Below are 18,376 nucleotides of genomic sequence, written 5' to 3'. Positions count from 1 at the left end.
GAGAACCCAGGGACAGACAGAAAGCCCCTAGGTGGCTTCAAAAGTTCCCACTGAGAATAGCCACCCCAGACCCAGGAGCCAGCCACTCAGAAGACAACACATATCTTTACATCAAGCCCCATCATCACCACTACTTAAGGAGTGTGCGGCTCAGTGCAGGTGCAGCTTGACCCACCTACTGCCTTGTGGACCCAAGAACCTCGCGAGGTTTTGTATCTAACAATAATGGCCTTGTGGAGAGACATTGGCCTAATAGTCAAGATGCTCCTTGTGAAACCCACATCTGACATCAGAGTACCTAGGTTCAACTCCCAGCTTTGTTCCTTTTCTAGCCTCCTGCTAATATGCATTCTGGGAGACCACAGGTTTTGACTCGGGCAGTTGGTTTTCACCACCAATGTGTGAGACCTGGATTGAGTTCCAAGTTCTTGACGTCATCCTGGCTGGATCCTGGCTGTTGCAAAAATGGGGGGGAGTGAATCTAAGGATGTAAGTCAAGTGTGTGTGTGTGACGGGGTGGGGTGGGGTGTGTTTGTGTGTGTGTTTCCCTGCCACTCAAATGGAAATAATAAAATGAATACCTTAGGAAATAATATGTAAAATTAAAATAATAGTCACCAGCCCTGTTTGCTTAATAGTATTGATATGAAGATCAGCTTGCTGAAAGTAATAAAACTTACAAGTTGTTTTTACCTGTGAAGTTAAGAACTTTCGGGTCAGCTTCAGTTCCTCCATCAGCATCACCGCCCATTCACACATCCCTTGGATATTTCTTGAACCTGTCTTCTCACCTTTCCTATCCCCCCACCCTGGCTCAGACCAGATTCATCGGCCCTTCTAGCCAATGAACTGTTTCCAGATTTACTGCCTTCAGTCCTGACCTTTCTGCTCTCCCTAGGGCAGCCATCAAACCTTCCTGATCATGTTTTCTTTCTGATCATCCAGCAGACCAGATTCCAGCTGGAGGTCTTATGTCCAGGACCTTCATGCTCTGGCTCTGCCTCCCCTTCCACCTGGAGGTGAGAAGTTGAGGGGAGGTTACTAAGGACAATATCTGAGCACAAGGCTACTTAATAACATCTTAATATTCCTCACATATCCTTGTTAATAAGGAAAAGTAAATGCTATAGAGTGGATACACAGCAAAGTGAAGGTACTTACTGCCTGTGAACTGTCACTTCAAGATTAGTTTAATAGTAAATTATATGCTCTGTGTATTTAACAATAATAACAAATATAGGCGGGAGGAAGACTACACAGTAGAAAAGCTGGACAATAAGTACTTTAAAGAAGTGATCAAGATGATTGTTACTGATGAAGGGCAAATGGACGTCATGAGCCTCCAGGTGTGATGGCTCCTGAGAAGAGCCAATCAACACATTTTACATGTGATTCTGGCAACAGGTGCAACTTCAGGAGTCATCAGACAAACCCACATGAAGGGACGTTTTCTACAATCACTGGCCTGGATTCTTCAAAAGACAGGCTGAGAGACTACGCCAGGTTAGAAGGCTCCAAAGAAACATGACAGCTAAATGTAGAATATGAGTCTGTGTTAGATCCTGTACCAGAAAAGAAAAAAGGGGGGTGGGTACTTTTTAAAGCAAAGTGCATTATTGAGACAACTGTCAGATTTGGATTACATACTGTAGGTTATATAGAAAATATTAAACTAATGTTAAAACTCCTCAGTTTATGTTTATACCATTGTTTTAGAAGAGACTGTGCTTGCCTTTAAGAAATAAAGACTAACATATTTAGGGGAAAATGGCATGAAATTACACCCTGCTGTCGAATAATTCAGAAATGATAACAGTTACTGATGAGATGTATGTGATAAAAACGTTATTGTTTACAGGTGAATGTGTAAAAGATACGTAGGAATCCTTAGTTCTTTTCTTACAAAGACTTTAAAAAATAATAGGTTTTCAAATGACCTTTGAATTGAGTAAGTAAATATTGCTATGTCCCAAGACTATACTTGGCAGTTACTAAAAATAAGGGTAATAAATATATGTACTGGTATGGAAAAAAGTTTATGCTGTACAATTAATTGAAAACAAGTTACAATATGAACTTGGTTTTATTAGGATGGAACAAAGATCTGCTTTCCTGAAAAAGTCTAGAAAGACGTATACCCAAATGTTGATTCTTTTTATTTCTGAATTATGTAATAAGAGTAACATAAAATTTCTCCTTTCTGTCTGCATTTTCTTCTTGCCTGTAGCACATGTGCATTCATTATATAATAAAGTTGATTATTTTAAAACCATGAAGAAATAATAACAAGGAAGCTTAAAAGCCAGGACACATGCTGATGCTGCAACCCTCTGAGCTAAGGAACCTGCTTCACTGTGTAACCTTTTTCTGGGGCAGAGGCTTCAAGCTCTTCCAGCTTCCTGTATTACACTGTGCTCATGAAAAAATAGAGAGAGGGGTAGAGGGAGGTAGGCAAGGAGAGGCAGAGAGAGAGAGAGAGAGAGAGAGAGAGAGAGAGAGAGAGAGAGAAAGCAAAGCACATTAGGCTTTGTGAGGCCACATTAGCCCTCCTCCAGTTTTGCATTTTCTTCATGGGCTGTCTCCAGAGTTGTTTAAAACACATTCAATATTCTGAATTGTTCTCCATGTATTTTCAGTGGAGAGCCACCTAGTGATTTAGCAGAGTGTTGAAGTTTTACTGCCCCTGGCCTTGTCCGTGAATGGATGGAAGGCGCTGGACTTTAGGGCCTTCATTGAATGCTGTGGGCAAGGGCAACATCAGCCAAACCTAATTCCCATTCTCCTGTCTTCTTGGCTGGCTCAGAATTGATTACTGCATCCCTGGCCTACGTCATTTTGAGGGCTTGAGCCATCTAATGGTCATCTAATGGTATTTTCTTTGAAATCTGTCATATAGAGAGCAACCTCAACAAAAAGCAGAAAGCACAAAGGTTGTGGCATCATCAGGGGAGAGACTGAGAGTCCCCATCTAATCTGGTCTGTCCTTCAGAGCCATAGTCCATGGTGGATTCTGCTTCCTGAAGGCAGAAAAGTCAGATCATCATCCACTGCATTTGCCCTTTAAGATTGTATTTTCCCATTAATTGAACATACTGTCATGGTCATCTTATTTTTACTCACAATGTTTTAATGAATTTGTTTCACATTCTCCAATTTTTTTGTCTTGCATTTCTCATTAGACTCTTTAGCATTTGTTGTCTGAATACAGATTTGGAGTGTGTGTGTGTGTGCGCTTATTGTGTGTTGTGTCTCTTGAAACATGTTGGAGCTTCTTGTCATTCTGGTGTTGAGTTACCAGAATGAACTTCTGTGAGAACATTGTTATGAGGCAATTGTTCTGATCTGACAGGAGATGATTTTCATTATTTTTATTTCCCTCCATTAGGGAACCCAATGCATGCGCACTGAGAATTGCAGTAGCAGTGATAAATGTCCAGCTCAATCTGGGCGTTTTCCTGCTGTGCATTCCTCTTTGTTCATTACACCAACTTCTTTTTAAAATTCTTCATTTTAAAATTACTGGTATGTTGCAAAATGGCAAGGTTAACATAGCATAGGGCAGTCTTATTTAGCTATTTGTTCAGTCCCCTGTCTCACTAGAATTTAGTTCTGATAATTTGTCTTGTTATTAATGTTACCATTTGTCATTTTAAAAATCCAAAGCATGCTCAAAATAACATGAAGCTAATGACGAAAATGATTCAGTATTCTTTGGGTCTTCAAAATGTGAGACAGTTAAGAAATAATTCCTTTATTTTTGTCTTCACTGCCTCCAATCCCCTTTGGAAATAAAATAACTTACAGATTTTGAATAAATCTGTGTAGCTGGAAGTCACTTACCCTGCATGTGGAATAATACTTTTCTTGAAGTGGCTGAATGATTTAGGGCTAAAAGTATACTTAGAAAATGGGGCAAGATCACAAGCATTGGGGCCAGTACAGTGGCATATCAAGCTAATCCTCAGCCTAAAATGCCAGCATCCTGTGTGGACACTGGTTCATGTCCCAGCTGCCTCAATTTCTAATCCAGCTCTCTGCTTATGGCATGGGAAATCAGAGAAGGATGGCCCAAAGCCTTAGAACTCTGCACCCATGTGGGAGATCCAAGAAGAATTTCCTGGCTCCTGGCTTTGAATCAGCTTATCTCTGGCCATTGAGGTTATTTGGCAAATGAATCAGCAGATGGAAAACCTCTCTCTTTATCTCTCTTTCTCTATAAAATCTGCCTTTTAAATTTAAAAAAAAAAGTTTTTTAAAAATCAGAAGAAATCTGCTTAGACAATGGCCTCAAAGACCAGATGGAGCTGTTGCTGGGTACTGTAATTCTCAGACACCGACTTTAGTGAGAAGTGGGATGCCAAGCAACTAGGAAAGGCCTCTGTGTCTGTTCTTCAAACACTTCCTTGAAAACCTTTGGAAGCCACCACTTTCATATCCACTGTTGCCACCTAGCCCAGCTCTCTTCATGTCAGTAGTTTCCTAACTACAGTAGCCTCTGCATCAACCTTGCCCTTGCAAGGCGATTCCCTAAAGTGTTGATCTTGAAATGGACACATGATCTTGCCACTGTTTGCCTACAAATGAATGGTTTCCCAACATGCTTTGATCAAATCCAGTTCTTACACAACCAACCAGCGTCTCTCCCACCCCATTCCACTAGAATTCTCTCTTCCTGTCCTGAGGTCCAGCCCAGCCTCACCTACCTGCCTGTTTTCATTTCCTGAGATTTTCTATGCCCCCGTACTGTCTCTGTCTAGGGTAGACTCCTTTCTTACAGCGTCTTGGGTGAAGAAGGGCATCTCACCTTTCTACAGAACACTCTCATCTGATTTGTAGTGATGTGTTCAGTCTGTAATGAGGTCTCTTTTTGACCAGTGTAAGATCCATCAGAGAAGAGAGCCAGGTATCACTGTGATATCCCCAGCACCAAACCCAGATTAAATGTAGATGACTATATGAGCTTTGGCTGAGATCTTTGCTCCATAAACTGGTAATGCTTGAGTCATCGCCTCCAAAGGACCAAGCAAGACTTCCCTGTGCCTCTTGAGCAAATTCTTGTTATGATAATGCAGTGAAAATTGTTTAAATAATATTTACTATGCAGATGGCATTGGCTTAAACTTCTTTTGGATCAATTGCTGAATCTGTTCCCTCTCATGTTTAAAATGTTCTTCATGACTTCTGGAAGTTTCTCACTGTATCCATTTGTTCTTTTCCTCATGCTCTGCTCCAATGACCTGATGTGCCTGGCCCTTGACACCACCTGAAGTAACAATACCAGGGCCCTTATCAACAGTCTCAGGGTACAGGCATTGGTGCAGCCCTCAGATTGCTGCTTGAGAGTCCCATCTCCCAAATCAGATTGCAAAATTTGAGTCCTGGTTATTTAGATTCCCATTCAGCTCCTGCTAATGCAGGAAGCAGCAGAGGATGAGGCAAATACTTGAGTTCTTACTGGCACGTGGGAGGACCCTGATTGAGTTCCAGTGACCTGGCGCTATCCTGGCCCAATCCTCTTTGTTATGGCTATTTGAAACATGAGACAACAGATATAAATACCTCTCTCTGTTTCTCTCTTTTTGCCCTTCAAATAAAATGAAAATGCAAAGAAACAAACAAGTCACAGGGTTCTAACCTAAGAGATCTCAAAATAAAGGAAAAGTCAGATTCAAAGACAAAATGTTAAGTCTCCTCCTCTAGAGACCACAACTGTTGTTCACAAAGTACAAAAAGCAGCAATGACAACAAAGACCTATAGGTTCCAGAAGTTTGCTGGGATATGTGAAATGTGCATTGCCTTATTTGTCATGGAAATTCAATCAGATGTGAGTTATGCACATTTTAGAGTGAGAAAAACGGAGGCTCTGGGACATTGAGTGATTTATTGAGGTCACACAGTAAGAGGACCATAATTCAAGCCCATATCTGGAGACTTTTAACATTTAGCCATATGCTATACTGCATGATTATGAATACAGATGGATGCTCTAGGGACTGGCATACAATTTATTTTGAGTAGTCTTCCTGGGTTCTAGACCATTTCCAAATAGTTTTGAGAAGAGGGAAATTATTTCTAAAATGAAATACAGTGTCCATTCTGAAGTACTAGTTATATTTAAGTCTTTAAACATTTCATAAGCTTCTATTTAAGATGTTTTTCCCCAGGCCTTTATTTCTTAAAGTATGTACAAGGGTACTTGAGAAAGTTTGTGGGAAAAATGGAATTAAAAGATATGTTTGTTTTGGTGCAAAACTGAGTTGAAATCCACACATGGTTTTACATTGCTCCCATTTCCCATGAGCTTTTTGAAATCCTCTTGTGTTCTCTCTGTCAGCACCTTGTCTGTTAACACCAGCAGTCAAAGGCCACCTCGTGCAGACTACCCAGGCCTGCTGTACCCTTCGGCTGCCCGCCTGATGCCCCTTAAGGACTTGGCACAGCCATGGTATCTGCTGCCAGAATTATGTTTATTCTTGGTTGAGGGGCAAGTGGGGATGGACTTCTTGCCAGAATCCTGCCCCAGTGTGCCAGGTAACTGACCACAAGCTATGGCCCATTTACACTATTTATAGGAACTGACAAAAATAGCCTCATGGCTCTGAAAGGTGTATCTATGCCATCTGCCCACTGGCCTCCCACCACCCGACAGGCGCCTCTTCTCCCTACTGCAGAAGGAGGAGGTACTATCTCCACACCTACCCACAGACACCTCCTGCTGCCAAGGGACCACCTCCTGGGGTACACACTCCTCCACTCCACTCCTCTACAAATGCGCCAGGGCATCAGTACAGCAGTAGGAAAGAATCTAGGGATGGATGCTGAGAGGGAGGCTGGAGCTTGGGGAGGGAAGGAGGGAGAAAGGGAAAGGTAAAACTGGGGCCAGCTGTTAGAGCTGGGCACACAGTCAGGGTAGGATCAGGGCCACCACACATCTGCTTCTAAGCTGTAAATGTCTCAGAGATGCTTTGGGCTTTCAGCCTGGGATGGCCTGAGTTTCCGGGGGAGGGAAAGCAAATGCACACTGCTGAAGGGGCTGGAGAGAAGGGTGGAGTGTAGACAGATCTTGCCCCTGAGTACCTATGAGGCCAGGAATAGCTTCTTTCATCTCTTTGGCCTGTTTCCTTAGAGGAGGAGGCTGACTCCAGAGGGGCTATGCCTATGCTCAGCTGTCACCTGAGGAGCTTGCTAACATCAGGACACCTGGACCCTCCTCCAGACAGATCTGGGGAGGATCAGGGAGACTGCTGGGGAAGCAGCGCCTTTAACAGCTTCTGCAGCAGATACTGTTGCTTGCCAGGGTCAGCAGCCCATGCACTGGAAGGCCTCGTTGAGCCATCCAACTCTAACATCTCTAAATTTGGTGTGAAGTTTATTAAATCAGAGTTAGGAACACATAGAGGGTAAGCATTCATATCACATGATCTTCCAGCAGCTTCACAGTCAGATGTGTCCTCACTTGGCCTGTTAAATTTCAAGAGGTAGTTAGTTTGGAGTTCAGTCAGAGCTTCATCTAAGGGGAAGACCAAAACATTACACCATGTTCAGTAGTCCCCTGTCCCATTGTTTAGTTATCATTTCTTCCAGAATTCACAACGTAGGGACCCCAAACACAAAGCTCAGCAGGCCATCCCTGAATTTTTTCAGTTTGCTTAGTAATTTTTTTTGAAAGCCTGAATTTGTCTGAAGTCATATTGGGTGGTTGCTTTCCAACCTGCCTCTGCCCATCATACCCAACAGGATTCAGCCACCACCTGCAGCCCGTTGCATTACCAGTCTGTGCCCTGGATTTAGGTCTCAGCCAGCCTCCCCACTCCTAGCTCAGGCGCCAACCTCTCTTCTGAACTCCTGACCCATTTATCCAAATGTCTCCTAGGGAGATGATCCAGCTTGTGTGCTTGATGGAAGGCCCAGCAGGTAGTATGAAGCTAAGCAAATGTTAGTGATACCATTATTCCAACTGTTCTCCCCTTAGACTCTCACAGACACCTTTTAAACGAGACTTACCAAACTTCCCCTCTTCAGCTTCACCCAAGCATCTCTCCCATTATACCCTTCCTACTAATGGAATCATTAAGATGTTATAGAAGACAGAATTACATTGAATTCCCCCCTCCATTTCAATGCCCAAGTTATCAGTCCTTATACAAAGTTTCTGTTTGGATACTTCCTCCTTCAGCTGTCATCTTCTAGTTCAACCCACATCATGTTTTCCCGATTGCAGACCTTGCCTACTTGTTCTCACAGGTGTTATTAGTTCTGTTTGAACCCATCACCCAACCAAAGCTGCATGTCATTTTACTAAGCAAACCTGATCTTGCCTGTGTATACACTTACTGGCTTTCTATTGCTCCAGGATAAAAATCCATATATTCCTCCCAGGTTCCTGCGGCAGCTTGTGTTCCGGCCATTTGGGGATGTCTGTTATGTCTGGGATGGCCGATACTCCCTCTGTTCTCTGGGCCGGCCTTTCACTTGTACTGTGTTACCTCCTTGTCTTCCTCTTCGCTTGGGTAGCTCCTCCCTTTTCTTTGTGTGTCAGCTTGGCTGTCACTTTTCAATTTTTCCTTGCCTCCCTCTATCAGGTAGGTCCCCTGCTTCTGCCTTGCACAGTAACTGTGCCTTCGCCTGCCATTGCAATCCACACACAGCATCAGGGTATGCCCGGTGGCTGCCTCCTCTGGAGCCTGAGGCTACACGTGTGGGGAGCACCACCACCGGACATGTCCACTGCCCTCTTCTCTGTGCCCAGTACAAGCTTGGTAATGAAGCAGCTCTACCATAAGTGTTAAAAAAAGAGAGAGAAGTGGAAAAAAGAAAAAAGAGAGATAAGTGGAAGAATAGTGAAGGGATATATTTCTGCTATGTTATAGAAGCTTGACTTTCTTCTGCAGCCAGAAAGGGACACAGCCATGTCCCTTCTTGCCCAAGGAGAGGGGAAGAGCTGATACATCCTACCCTGATTCCCACATTGTTGTTGAAAACTCCTAGCAGTTCTTTCTGGCTCAAAGTTGTGTCCTCAGCATCTAACAAGGGGCATGAGCTTAAGAGATGTTGTTTAATGAATGGACTCATTCTAAATATTTTGTTGTAGCCTGAATCTTAGCCCTTTCGAACCCATACAGTCACATGTTCATAATATGAAGCGGGTAGAAACTACCCTGACCATGATAGTGGGGACAGGGGACTTGGAAGGTACTAGAAACGGCAGCTGGGGCAGGGAATAGAACCTCGGGACTGTTATACGGCTCACAGGAATCTTCCCTGCTAAGCTAAAAATATGAGCACCTGAGGGTTGCTGTAAAACCTGAGCAGAAAATGTAAGCCATCTAACACAGAGCAGACACATCCCACCTGCTCAGCTCAGGGCTTTTTTTTTTTAATGCATACCCATATTTCAAGTTTCCAAAATTACCAGGGCTGGGCTCACACAGAAAACAGGAGGTTTGTGAAGGATTACTTTCCTGGTGGGAAGACACACTTTCTCTCTTTTTTTTTTTTTTTGAGTTATTGTTTTTTATTGGAGAGGCAGATATACAGAGAAGGATATACAGAGAGAAAGATCTTACATCCACTGGTTCACTCCCCAATGGTTGCAACGGCCAGAGCTGAGCTGATCCGTTCTGAAACCAGGAGCTTCTTCTGGGTCTCCTATGTGGGTACATGGTCTCAAAGCTTTGAACCATCATCTATTGCTTTCCCAGGCCACAAGCAGGGAGCTGGATTGGAAGTGGTGTAGCAAGGACACGAACTGCTGTCCATATGGGATCTCGACAGATGCAAGGAGGTTAAGCCACTAGGCTATTGTCCCAGGCCCTACAGACTTTTTCTTAACCAAGTCTCCCTATAAAAGAAGGAAACAGTGGAAGGGGCAAGAAGGCAATAGCAACAGAGAGGTATGGGAAATGAATACTGAAGAACCAGATTCCCACTGGAGCTTGGAGTCATGCTAAAAAGCAAGACTCTTCTCTCCTTATTTCCCCCGTGTGCTGACTGACTGACCATGTCCCCAGATTCTTGTGTTGAAAATCTACAATATGAGAGTATCTGGAGGTGACACCTTGGGAGATGATGAGGGCTGTGAGGACACATCCCTGCGGAATGATATTAACACCTGATCAAAGAAACCCCAGAGAACTCCCTCATGCCTCTCATGATATGAAGACACAATGAGACACTAGCCACTGAAAGATGAAGATACGGGCCCTAAGCCGACACCAACTTGCTGATGCCTTGAACTTGAACTTGTCCCAGAACCACAAGAAAATAGTTTTTGCTGTGTCCAAGGTGCCTGGTCCATGGGCTTCTTGTGAACAACCATCTGCCCAGGTTAAGGGACCTTCTCACTCCATCAGTGAGGACATGCCAGTGCAGGCAACATTCTGATGAGCTAGAAAACAGCCTCAGCTCCCCACTTGTTTGGCCGTTCGTTGCTCCAGGGCTGTGGTTGTTGAATGAAGTACAGCTTGGATTGGTCATTTTAAGGTAAACATCTTTTCTTACTTCAGAGACAGATTATTCATTTTGGGGAATGCATATGAGCAAAAAAGAAGAAAAAGCAACGTTTCAGTGCTAGATCTTTTCAGAAAACACTTTGCACTCCATCGTTTGATGCCCTACATCCATAAGTGAGAGTGCTTGAGGATGACATGTGAGGTAGCACACTGGAGTGCATGCCACGGTGTTGGGTAAACTGGCGTTTCTCACCAGGCAGCTCTCTGTGTCCCGAAGAGAATGTATCTGGTGCCACCATGGGCACTGAGAGGCAAGACTGGCCCCAAGACTCTCAGGAAGAGTCAGACACTTGTTGTTTATTTCTATTGAAACAGCTTGGTTGTCAAACCTCTGTCACCCATGTGGTTCCTTTATGGTGAGTCTTCATATGCAGTTTTCATTTCTTCAAACAAAGAAGCTGATCGGGCAGTGGAAGATATGTAAATACTCAGCAACGATCTTTGGTGGTGGGTGCGGAGAGGTGCTGCAACTCAGCGTCATGCTTTTTATTTCCGGCTCTGTTCAGCTTCCAAGACTTATCACAAGTGCTCCCTCATTTCTACTTGACAAATTAAAAAAAAAAAAAAGATGAAAACACAGCTCCCTGTCCTTAAAGAGATTAACATCTGGTAGCAGAGATAAGAGATGCAATAACTTATCATCTCTCATAATTGAATTTTCTCTCTCAGCACAAAAGTACCCAGTATTTTGTCATAAGAGGCAAGGACAAGATGGACATAATTATTTTCATAATATCAGGGAGAACTTATGGTATCTAGGAGCTATTACTAGGCTCGATGGTATACATGTGACATTAATCCACATTGTCAGCTCATGAGGAAAGAACTGAGGTTATGAACAATACGTAGAAACTCATGTCCAACAAAGTAAAGAAACTTGCAGCTATAACCGAGGGAACTGCGTTTGGCTTGAGCCCTTTAGGGCTACAGACATCTAGTCCTGTCTTGGCTCCAGGAGAGAGTGTCCTGGGCATCAAATAAGCCTTATGGTTTCACTTTTTAGGTACTGCGGCCTGAAAACCTGCTTGCAGACTTCACCCCTAGTGGGGCTCATGGTGACCAACCAGTGCAGCTACCACGCACCCATCAGCTTTCCACAGATCCCTGTGGCTGCCTTGGCTGTGGATAGAGTGGGCCATTCCAGTGTGCATTACAGACTTGCCCTGTTTGCACCTAAGCCCACTCCGCAGCTACCTGCAGTCGACCACCATGACTTCAGTGACGGTTTTTTCTTTGGCCATCCCAAATTGGCTCACTTTGATGCCTCGGCCTGCACCACCGGATCTTCAGTTCATGTCTTTGTGACTCCAGCCACGAGCAAGCCAGTTGGCCTTCCAGAAGACTTCAGGATGGGTCTCCTACAGCTGCTGAGGCCAGTTTGAGTCTGAGTCACATTTGGTGTATGGGGGATTGGTCATGTCACAAAATAAAAGTTCTGATTGCTCTCTCAGCCAGCTCTTTGGGTTCCTTAGTGCATAGTTTTGTCCTTAAAATGGCTGCCAGGCCCTTAAATGTTTTCACAACAGAATAACCTAGCTCTCTGTTGATCAAGCACTTGTTGATATCAGGCTGGAACACTAAGTACTTTTATATAAATTATATCATGGAAGGAACTCCTGCTCTGACTTCCGTTTCCCAAAGAGGAAGGCAGTCACCAGCCTAAGGGAGTGTATCCAGCTACAAAGCCCATGCTGTTATCCTGTACACTAGTACAGCGTCACATATCCAGTCTGCACCAGTCCCCTGGCCCAGGAGGCCTGTTCCCAGGAAGGGTGAGTCACTTCAACCAAGGAGCCCTATTCAGCATCTGTAGACAAACTGGGTGTGCTTATTGTATCAGTTGCCTGTGTCTCCAGTATCTTCCCTTTCCAGTCTCATTCTTCCCTTGGTTTAGAATCATTCATCTGATGTAACTCATTAAATATCCTTCGATTTTTAAAGCTAATTACCATGTGACATTTTTTTTTTGAAGCTATGAACTTTGGTTCTATAAAATTGCCTTTCTTTATTATGTTTAAACAACAAATGAAAGAACTTTGGGTGCTTTTTTGTTACATCCATAACTTTTGTCAGTCCCTAATTCTATGAGTTGAAGTCAAGAATTAACTATGGATAAAATTGATCTTTGATGCTGAAATGATAAGGTATGTACTTGGTTCCACAACAACAAAAATGGCTGTCGTTTACCAAGTGCTGACTATGCAAATACTTTGCAGTCCTTAGCTTCATTAGTCCTTATGTATATGATAATGTTATTAACACCATTTTGCAAATGACAGTGTTGAAGCTTTAGAGAGAATAGTTGGAATCAAGAAGAGGGATTCTAGCAGAAGCTCTGCCTCTGCCTCACTGTGACAGAGAAACCCAAGGGTTTAAGTCCTGTAAGCGTGTTTCCTCATCTGGAAAACGTGATCCCCAGGCATCTTTTCCAATTGGATTCCTGAATGCCTTTTAAATATATGGAGACTCTTGGTTTGCTGTGGAATTCAACTCCAGATCCCTGCCATGTGTAACCATAGCTTTGGGGGACCCTCACCATGATAGGAACAAGTGCCAAGTGCTGTTTGTTTGCCTTGAAGGCTGTTCGTTTTCACCTAGTAATGGATTGCTTTTGAGGTCTGAAAAGCACTTCACACAATGATTTCAAAGCTTGGAAAGATGGTTCACCAGCAGCATGGTGTTTACAGGCATTGATCTGTCTGATCTTTGAGACCAAATCTCTTCAAGAAGGTCACCTAGAACAATTCTTCGATTTGTCTTTTCGCAGTTCTGGAAGTACTCTCACATTTCACTGCACCTGTAAGCACTCCAAGAGCTGGGGGTGTGTTATGATCCCCATGCTCAGCAGGGCACATTCCTTGGGAGGAAGGCACCTGCCAAGATCACAGAACTCCTAAGTGGCTGAACTGGAACTCAAATCCAGCCAATCCTTTGGATCAATCTTGCCATGTCCCCAAGTCTACATGTCATCACAAGAGTCTTGGAATTTTAAATTATAGCGTACACTGCAGTTTTTACAATTGTGGTGGTTGCTGTGTAAGCTTCACCAAGAACCTCTTCTGTGTTTTATTTTTAGTACTATTTACATAATGCAGAGGAATATATGCCCGTGTGGGTCTCAGATTAGAGTGGGAAGGGTCAAGGTATGGAGGAAGGTGGATGGGATAAATGTTCCAATTGTTTCTCCTGTGTCTGCAGGGTGTGGGGTATGGGGGGAGGGGAGGAGAGGGAGGAGAAAAGACAGTTGCTATTTCTTGTCAAACTACATCAGCATCTGGGGTGGTGATGATGCCTTAGAGACCCCAATGTGGGGAAGCATATTCCAAGGGTGTTATTTGAGATCATTCTGAGATGTTGTCAGTTTTGTTGCTCCAGGGATGAGAAAATCCTTCCAAGTTTTTTCTATCGGTTGGCAACATCCACCTTAGTGCATCCAGAGACCCAGACACTTGTGCAAAGCTTGACCAGGAGAGCCATCCATCCTGCTCTGTTTTTCATCCTGACGAAGCACTCAGTATCCACTGCTGGTCTAGAAGAGATTGTTGCCATGTCCTCCATGTGCATCTGTGTATGTTCTTTATTGCAAAGGGCATTAGCAACCGAGGAGGCCCAGACCCCGGTATGTGCACTCCAAGGTTGGACAATATATCTTGTGATTTTCCTGTGGCCAGTGTTGGAGTTCATAAGATTGGTTAGTAAATCCCCCAATTTACATCATCTGGGGAGCTGCAGTCTAGCATGGGTGTCCCCATAGTTCCCCTCCAAACCTGCTCCCAGCTTTCAGTCTTGCATGTACCGGCAGGTATTTCAACCCTTGGCTTGGCCTGCCTTTAGTCTTAACTCTCACTGGTGGGTACTGCAGCCCAGCCCAGCCCAGCCCAGCCCAGCCCAGCCTGAACCTTTTCCAAGTCCTGGCTGTTACATAAACTGGTAGGTATGGCTACTTATCCCAGGGCAGTCCATGTCGCAGCCTGTCACTACCCTCAGCCTTCATGCAAACCATCAGCTACTTCAGTCCCACAGGGGTAAGCCCACAAATCCCCTACAGAATCTGCCTCCTGACCTGATTCTCTAGTGATTTGGTTAGTTCCACAGCCCAGTCCCACATAACCCACATCCTTGTCCTCACATTCATTGGTGGGTACTGTGGTCTAGGCCTGCCAGGCAAACCCCTTAGTGCTAACTTTCCTGGGTGCTGAGGGGCAGTAGGTGATGTTACTTAGCCTAGCCCACGTCTCCCATGTGAGTGGGTACCTTGGTGTGACCCAGACATGCCCTCTGGTTTCCCCTTTCTGAATCACTCCATCTCAGCTCCCTCATTTACCTGCAAGGGTAGTGACCTAGTCCATGGGAGCACCCAGCAGCTTTTTCTTATCTGCGAGTTCAGTGGCTTGGTCCTTGGGGTACCCCAGAAGTTATTCTACACCAATCATTCTTTTGGTGGCCCCGATACCACACATCCCCAAACCTCTACCCCAGGCAGTCTACAGGGTCCCCACCATGGTGTGAATATCCAAGAGCCTCTTAAACCAGAAACAGTGCAGTAGAATGGTTAAGAGTGGTGTCCATTGTTAGAGAGACCTGGATTTGCATCTTGTTTTTGCTCTATCTCAGTAGGGGAACCTCGAACCTTTGTCCTCCCAGGACCATGTTGGTTGCCTCAGCATCATAACAGGTCCAAAATGGAAGTGAAGATGGAGAACAGTTCATGGGTCACTGCACCCATTTTCTTCCTACCAACAAGCTCCGTATAATTATATGACTTAGTCTGTCCCTGCTGCTATAAGAAAATACCAAGAACTGGATGGTTTCTTAAGGGCAAGAATCTGTTTCTCACAGATCTGGGGACCTGGAAACCAAAGAGCTAGTCTCTAGAAGGTTTGGTATCTGGTGAAAGCTGTTGTGTACTTCCAAGACAGCACCTTGATGCAGTGTCACTACAGGAAGAAAGAGTGGAAGAGCAGAGGGAGGGACTGATTGCTTCCCTTGAGCCCTTTTATGAGGATGCTGACCCCATTTCTAAGGGCAGAGCCTTCATGATTTAGCTATCTCCTAGAGGCATCACTTAACATTGTCACATGGGGGTCTTAGATTCCAGCATATGAATGTAGGGAGAGGGAGACACATTAAAGCTACAGTAATGTATATGGCCATCCGCACCTACATGTGCATGCTGACTCAATGCCCACCCCACCCCAACAGCTGTACCCTGACCATCCTTTGGGCCATCCTTTGGGAAGAATTCTGGGGTCCTGTGAAGACTTGGGCATGGCCTAGAAGGGAGCAGCTAAGGTCCAAGGAATGCAATGGATCTTGCTAAATTTCAAAGAAGACAGGGCTTGTGACCTGAGGTTAGAGAGATATAGATGAAAACTGCCCTCTGTCATTGGTAAAGGTGTTCTGGTGTCAACATTTACAGTCACCTGGTACATGAGATGTATAACTTGAGGCCATTACTTGTGCCATATCTGCCTGATTTGGTAAGATGGAGAAAGTAGTGTTCACCATTGTTTCCCATGAACCCCTCTGATTGTGCTTGCTGCTCCCTTGTAATTGCCTTGTGCTGGCAATTGTAACATGGATTGCTTCAGGAGGCATCATTGGATTGTGTGGCCTGTGTTTGGCTTTCCAGCAGGTAGGAGTGTATGTGGAGACCACTTGCTCTGTCCTCCCATCTACTATGGACAGTTGTCCAGAATTGTAGCTGGCTTTGAAAGAGCAAAACTTGCATTCTGTTGCTGTAAGCTCCCCAAGATATCACCACTGCGTGATATCATTGTTTGTAACTGTGGCATAACCTGGTTTATCTCCTTTCTTGTCTTGGTTTGTCTTCTGTTGCTATAACCAAACATCAAGGCCTGGATAATTTATAAAGAATGAAAATTTGCTCAGCTTATGGCTTTGGACTCTGGAAGGTTGAAGATCAAAGGGACAGCACAAGGTGTCCCTTGCTGTTGAGGAGTCTCTGCAGGGTCCCACTGTGTATAAGAGGCATCCATTTGGCCAAGAAATGCATACAATGCACAAAGCCTGGCTGACTGGGAGAATAGGCCAATTCTAGAGACACCCCAGCAACCCACAGGTCTTATCTCCATCTGGTCTCACCACCTCTTAAGCCTTCACCACGGAGATTAAGTTTCAACAAGAGTTTTTCTGGAGACAGACAAGTCATAGCAAACATTTTGGGGTTTCTCTGAGTATCATACAAGAAATGTATGCATCTGGTATTTGTCCTAGGATAATTGAAATTATCATGTACACCTGCTACAAACAAACTAATAAAACAACAAAAAATGCCAATAGGGAGTTTGGCAGTAATGAGACCCTGCATGAGATGCCTGCACCCCATTTCACAGTGCCTGAGTTTGAGTCCTGGCCTCACTCCCAATTCCGGCTTCCACATAATATTCCACATAATACACACTGTGGAAAGTACCTGGGTCCCTACCAAACATGGAGGAGACATAGCCTGAATTCAGAGACTCTTACTTTCATTTTATAGAGCCCTGGCTGTTGTGGGCATTTGAGGAGTGAACCAGAGGATGGAAATAATTTCATTTTTTTTTTCTCTCTCTCCTTCAAAGAAAATAAATAAGAAAAAACCCTTCAAGGGAGGGAAGATGCTGATCTTTAGTTTCACTTTCCTTTACGTACTTTTGTAGGGAGCCAGACACTACTTTCTATTTTACCTGAGAAAATTTATAGTTACCAGAGTACCCAGGGTGAAGAGTGCTTTCTGTTTAGAAAGTGAGTCTCCAGCCCTGGACCGAAGGATGGACACAGCCCCAAGTACTTGTGAATCTTGAGAGTTCAAGTATTGATGACATCATCCTCCAGTGCTATTCTTAGCACCAAAGCAATGAGCATAATGGCAGTCTTTGTGCTTTAGTGTGAAATGTGAGTGTTATAAACTCACTTTAAGACTACACAGAGAGCCAAGTCTCAAAGACATGACTTGGAGGAAGCCAAAATTTTATTACAGAGGTGGCAAAATAAATCTAGAGAGACTTTTAAAACATCTATTTACTGTACAAGATATTTTAGCCCAGCTGCTAACAAGTAGCCACTTTGCTACTGTGCACTGGATACTTCTAAGCAGTTATGACTTGCGTACTTGCTAACAAGGCAACAAGGACAATCATGCAAGCAGGTGGAGAAAACCTTCAGGTACCGTAGATTTTCTAGCTACATTTTTGTTACACTTGAATTCATTCGGAAGCCTACAATAAGAGACGAGGTACAAAATGTTTCATGTTTGGCTTGGACAGACTATGGCTCCTAGCAATTAATGCTCTCAGTCACATTAAGCATTCAATAATGCTTTGTGACATTACAGTATTTCCTGTTACAGATCAATTTTGTAGCATTTGTTCCTAATCGGACTTGAAATGTTACCTAGAAACAAAATATGTTTTCCTTGAAACAGTCAGACCTTATTAGAAATCTAAGGTTTTACAAATCACCATGTTAACAGCTATGTCCCCTAGCTAGGATTTTCTTTCTTTAAATAGTGTTAAAGTCAGGCCCAGAAGCTCTGAACTCTTTGAGGATTATTCTTTTTATGTGCACTGACTTGAAAGGAAAAAGTTAATGCTTCAAATATATTTAACATCTTACTATGTACAATTTAATAAATCAGCCAGGATTTCCTTGGATTGGGGGTAGGGGAGGGAGTACTAGCACATTTTAAAAGTGTTATGCTTATAATTAAAATACAAGATGTTATTTTCTCATTTTTAAAGAAAAAAAAAAGATGTCAAACTATTTCTCGGTAAGAGGAGTTTTCTTATTTTCTGCCCACATCACCATGTGCTGTGAGAGAGTACAAAGATAAAAACATGGAAAATTTAGATACTTGGAGCAG

The sequence above is a fragment of the Ochotona curzoniae genome, unplaced genomic scaffold (genome assembly GCF_017591425.1).
Source record: "Ochotona curzoniae isolate NIBS_2020 unplaced genomic scaffold, NIBS_Ocur_1.0 contig_3432, whole genome shotgun sequence".
NCBI classification, from domain to species: Eukaryota; Metazoa; Chordata; class Mammalia; order Lagomorpha; family Ochotonidae; genus Ochotona; species Ochotona curzoniae.
Note: the sequence above shows the minus strand (reverse complement) of the source record.